The sequence below is a fragment of the Salarias fasciatus genome, chromosome 10 (assembly GCF_902148845.1).
Source record: "Salarias fasciatus chromosome 10, fSalaFa1.1, whole genome shotgun sequence".
Classification (NCBI taxonomy): Eukaryota; Metazoa; Chordata; class Actinopteri; order Blenniiformes; family Blenniidae; genus Salarias; species Salarias fasciatus.
The window spans coordinates 17036340-17042129 of NC_043754.1; the positions used below are offsets into that span (position 1 = coordinate 17036340).

The window sequence follows — 5790 nt, forward strand, 5'->3', positions numbered from 1 at the left end:
CATCCGTCCGCAGAAGACAACATTACCGGAGCAAAAACGCACCTCACACACACACACACAGGGGTCAAGAGACACGGCGGGCAGGAGCGGGGAGTGTGTGTGAGTGTGTGAGTGTGGGATCAGGATCTGACTTCAATGCACGTATGTGTGCGAGCAGGAGGGGGGAGAGAGGGAGTGGTGAGAGAGAGAGAGAGAGAGAGCGAGAGAGAGAGAGATGCCAGGCGTTTGTACAACCTGACTGGCTGATGTAAAAATGGGAGGGGGTTAGACTGTCCAATGATGTGAGAGATGAGCAGAGCGAAGGGGAGATGGCAACAAAGAGATAGATTTTTTTTTTTTTTTTTTTTTTTACAAATTCCTGTCCTCACTCTTACCTTTCCTTTCCCTCATTTTGGAAACTTCCAAACACAAACCAGTCATATGAGAACACTGTTATAAACATAAGCTCTCCTGCCTCTCCTTTATACACACACTGTACGTGCAGGAAGACCAACGGGGAGAACAGAAGACATGAAATGCCTAATCCTGCAGGAATCACTAATAACTGGTGACTCAAGCAAGCGACAAATGTAGAGATCAGCTTGAAAGGCTGACAGAATAATGATGAAGATGTGTGTATGAAAAAGTGAGGAGATTGTGGAGGATGACTGAGTGAGTGAGGACAAAAATGAATGAATGTTTAGAGGCACATGATTTAGGTCATGTTATTATGATGAATACATTTTTTAAACTTTATTAGGATTGTTCTTGTGAGTAGAGAAAATACTGTGATTATGATGTGATTTCACATGCAGTGTAAAATTGCAAAAGGGAGTATTGTGAGGTTTTCAGAATCCCTGATAAAGCAGCATCCTTGCAGCCAGTGTGTGTGGAGCGCCTGTGTGCATGCGCATGGGGGTGGGGACCAAACTGTCTTTCCATGATTTTGCTGCGGGAGCACCATGTTGCCATGGAGACTGCATCCAGTGCAGCAGAACATGCAGATGGCTTCTCTCTCTCTCTCTCTCTCTCTCTCTCTCTCTCTCTCTCACACTCTCTCTCTCTCTCTCTCTCTCTCTCTCTCTAAAACAGTCCAGCTAGCTTCTCATCCCTGACCAGCAATTCATAAAAGCTTATCTTTGTGTGCAGTTTTGAAGAAGAGCCTGCAGGTAGAGACAAGCTTCTGAGTCAGAACAGAAACTACTTCCGACGAGAGTCAAGAGGGCCGTTTGTGTGAAGAGAATGCAAATGTTTTGACTGTTTTCCAGAATGATTTTTGAAACACTATATTCGATGTACTCAAAATGTTTCGGCATATCCATTTCTACTGGTGCAGATGAAGCATCACAGGATAGTCGGTAATATCGACAATGCACAGACAGTATGTCATGGTTTAGGAGGAGAAAGCATTAATAAACACTGTGGCTTCATATGGACTTCTACAAGGAATTACTCCCCCAGCTGATCATTTCAAAAAGTTAACTTTTAGTCAGATATTCTTTGCATTTGACCAGAATTCAAAAATTTGAACAGAAAATTGGAGTTGATGATATCAGAAAACACAATCTTGTTTTATTGAACCTGTGTAAATTAGATACAGTTCACTGATTCAGCTTTTTTTACAGAGTGAAAAGCAACAATTACGAGTAGTTAACCAATAATTTACTTTGTTCCATTTATTCCTTTTTCGTGAGTCATATTCCTAAGAATCAAATTTATAAAATTAGACTAAAAATGTTAATTGTGAAACATTATATTTTAGGGGAAAACATGTTGCTCGGAGAATAACAAATCCTGTATTTACTGAAAATCACAAAAAAAAGAAATGAATAAATAATCAAAATCCAATGTTTACTATAGAGGAAAAAAATACCTTTTTTATTTGAATATGAAGCTTTACCTCTAATATGTGATTATGAAGCGATGGAATTTCATCTGACTACTGATATATTCATTCATGGGGGAACATGTAGCACGGCCACAAGCTTGAGCTCTCATACAACTAAACAAATGCAGCTGACAAGTAGATTTTCCTGGGAAAAAAAAAATCTTTTCCCAGAGAAGTAGTATTGTGAACAGTGCTATCCATCACCTTGCTGACATCTATCTAAAATCAATGTGCTTTCCCTGCTTCTTCAGCCATATTTCATCAGCAGACACAGAGCAGCAGCACCAGAACTCTACACCCTCACTGCTGGAAGTCTAATTCTCATGTTCTACAGGAACAGTCTGAGAATTGGTCAAAAATAGAGTGATGATTTTCTCTGCATATTTTTTTTTTTTTTTTTTTTACAAAGCAGTATCGTGCATAAGTTATAACTTAATATCACTAATACTATGGAGGCAGGATGGAGGCTCACGTGACAAGGGAGAAGTAGAAGCTTGCAATATTGATTTGGTACAAATAAAACAATCACAAATCAGAAATATCTCAACATCTTTGGCCATATTACCCACAATTCAGAAGAACCACGATTTGCATTGGTAAAATGCGCAGCGCAATTGAAGGAGGATCCATTATTTGTCCAGTCATCAGTAGCATAAGAGTTTTACACTCTTACCTTTCCATTTTGCAGGGAGCAGGCTGGTCAGTCATGCAGATCAGTGTCCTGTTTCCATCATCTTGCTCCCTAAACATAAAACAAGTCGAGTAAACAAAAGGAGGAACGCATGAAGCATTTATAAAAAACACACAATTCAAAAACACACACTTACAAATAGAGCCAGAGAAAAGCCAGGGATTAATCAACTTTGCAAGATTGTGGATTTTTCTCTTTTTAAACTCAACTACCTGTTAAAGCCACTGACAGCAGCACAGAGGCTTAACATTGATCCGAATTTAATAGATCATTAATGAATAACAACCCAAGATGCATTGCACCATCTAGTGACCGATTGGGGATAAAGCCATAGAATTCAATATTGTTAAGAAGAGAAATAAATGTCATACATATCAAACTGGAAAGGAACGTAGCCTTGTGATGCGTATTGCATTGGAACCAATATATAGAGCCATAAAACACTGAAACAGTTGAATTCTGTCCTTAATGATCTGACCCCAGATCAGCGTTCAGAGATCTTAAGCTACAGGACCTCGTGGCGCAACGGTAGCGCGTCTGACTCCAGATCAGAAGGTTGCGTGTTCAAATCACGTCGGGGTCATTTATTGCGATCCTTCAATAACGAGATCTGGTATATAACAAACAATTACCCCCGTTGGAAGTTCGTCCTCAAGTGCTCCCATCCTCAGCAGAGACATGGTACAGTAAGCATTCAGGCATTTGTTGTCATTTCTTCAAGCACATGTTGTCATTTAAAGATTTGAATGCGGATTTTCATAACAAACTGAATGTAACTATGTGGATGTTCTGTCTTTTTTTCTTATTTTTATTATTCATCCCAATTCATCAAACTTCAAATAGTCAAACCTGGAGCCAAACCTGGCCGACAGAATGAAGACAGAGGCACTGAACTCAGGTCGCCACTCCATCACAGGGCAACGCCGAAAGAATCAAACACACAAAGATCACGTTTGGCAGCTTGTGGGAACAGGATCACCTGGATAAGCATCTTGTATGCACAGGGAGAAAACTTAAAAGTCCACACAAAATCCTCTCCTGCACAAACCAGACTCAAATCCAGGACCGTCTCGCCACAATCAACTGGTAAATAGTTATTTCTAGATCCAGCCCTCTCATCAGTTTGGGTGTCTTCGTCACTGCTTTGCCCTGTGATGTTCTCATAAACTGTTCAGGATGTATTCTACTTTTGCCTGTGGCTCTAATCATAGATGAACGGATATGCACAAGCAGTCTCCTTCCTCGCTCATGAGGCAGGTCATGATACTTCAAGTTAAAAGTTGAATGTCCTTGTTTGCCTCACAGCGAAGCTTTAATCAAGGAATCAGGAGCGTTGCCCGAATACTTCTGATATGACTCAAAAAGCTTTTCTGGAAACACGTCTCAGTGCATTGCGATTGGATTTTCCATGGTTTTCCTTTTCAACCACAAATCTAATTACAACAGCTGTAAACAGTCTAATTCCCGTGGCTGTTATGGTGGATTAAGTGTACAGCACAAACAGCCATGAGTCGCCACACAGTGTGAGCTTTTGTGACGTGACTAAAGAGCAGGGAATTGAATTTCAGCAGGATATTTTTTAAAAAAGGAGCTCTGCACACAGAACCGAACAAATATTTTTCCTGACAGCTTTGACATTACTCAACAATTACACATTCTACGATTTTAGAAAAAGTACCTTTTTGGTCCAGCTGGCAATCCCCCTTTTAAAAAACAAATATCCAGGAGTCACTTTCCAGGCTTTTGGTATTTAGTCTTATTATCCTTGGCCCGAGTTCTCCTCTACATCTCTGTTTTGTCTTTCTGTGTGTCATTGAGCTTCCTCGCTCCTCTGAGCTTAAAACTGCTTCATCACAATACAGCTTGGAAGTAACCCCTTGTCTCTCTCCCTCTCTCTCTCTCCCTCAGCCCTGCCTCCGTCCTCCTCTGGCCTCACGCCTGTTACTCATCTTTCACTGAGGCCTGAATGCGCAGGTGACCAGAAGAGCCCCCGGTGAGAGAGCTGCTTGGGAAAGGCAGCAGGTCAACCTCGGCCCCGAGGAGCTGATTCACATGAGAGGGTCCTCCGCCGCGCCGAAAGCCTCATCACAATAGGCCGATTGTATTTGGGAGCTCTCGCTTTACATGAGACGGGCCAGTTGCTGCTGACGCAGCCCTCTGCGATATCTCTGCTCCAGCACAAGGTCGGGCCTTAAGTTTGACTGCCTCCAAAGGACGACAGGAAAGAGATTTTTGATTTTAGCTGCCAAGTTCGATTAAAAACACTGCCCAAACTCTTTCAAAAGCTGCCTCTTTGACTCTATTCACTTTGTCCTTTAATTTAAAATGCCAGGCAACGGCAAAGGTCCCTACTGAGTCCTGGCCAGAGGGAGGGATGGGCGTGAGAGGACAAGAGAACAGTGAGAAAGAAGCCTGTATTAGGCAGTTTGTTCAAGAGACTATTGCTGCGCTGTGAGGCCTGAATAAAAATGGCTGTAAACAAACCCCGTTGCCTGAGCAACGTGGCTGAATGCCTCTTTATTTTCTTCCAAAATCTCAGCTTCTGCTGAGCAGAGAAAATACTGTGGCACAAAGTGTCCCCTGTAAAATGTACAATACAAAAAAAATCTGCTTTAATAGATTTTTTCAAGTTATAAAGTACATTATCCGATCTGTATAGTTGTATAATAAAAAATGTCAAACTGTCATTGCCTTCACAGCTGCTGATACTGAGCAAGAGAAGAAATAATAGATGAAGTGAAAGAGAAGAACTGAAAACCGAGGCGGCGTCATTAAAGAGACATAAGCTCCAGTGAGACTTCAAGGACTTCGTGACAAGGATGGAAAAGAAGAGACTCTGAACCTGAAAGACAACCGAACACGAATGTCCATTTTCAATGTGACTGATGAAAAACAAATGAATAAAAGTGGAATATCACCCTTTATTATTGCGCACAAAGACAAAACAAAGACAGCTAGTGTGATTTTCGAACGTGGTTCCGCTCTGAAAAATCAGCACCTCTCCAGATCAAAGCAAGTCCCTGGTTGCCTTGTTTCCAAAGGATAAAATCCAAACAATTAAAAAGTAAAACTAATCATTTGAAGACATAAAATAAAGCTTAGTTTCTGTGTGTGGTTAAAAGATGTAATCAGGTGTTGGATCCTTAGACGTTGAGCTCTTCAAAGGCACCGGCTTTACCTTTGCCTCCAATGCGTCGAAAGAAGGACATGAATCCAGAGGCGTTCACTTGCC

General features: G+C 41.4%; 1 non-coding gene across 1 annotated transcript; it reads left to right on the top strand.

The window, feature by feature from the left end:
- The first annotated feature begins 3069 nt into the window (after nucleotides 1-3069).
- trnaw-cca (transfer RNA tryptophan (anticodon CCA)) lies at nucleotides 3070-3141 on the top strand. The gene has a single exon. It is a non-coding gene; the product is annotated as a tRNA-Trp (tRNA).
- Nucleotides 3142-5790: the final 2649 nt, after the last annotated feature.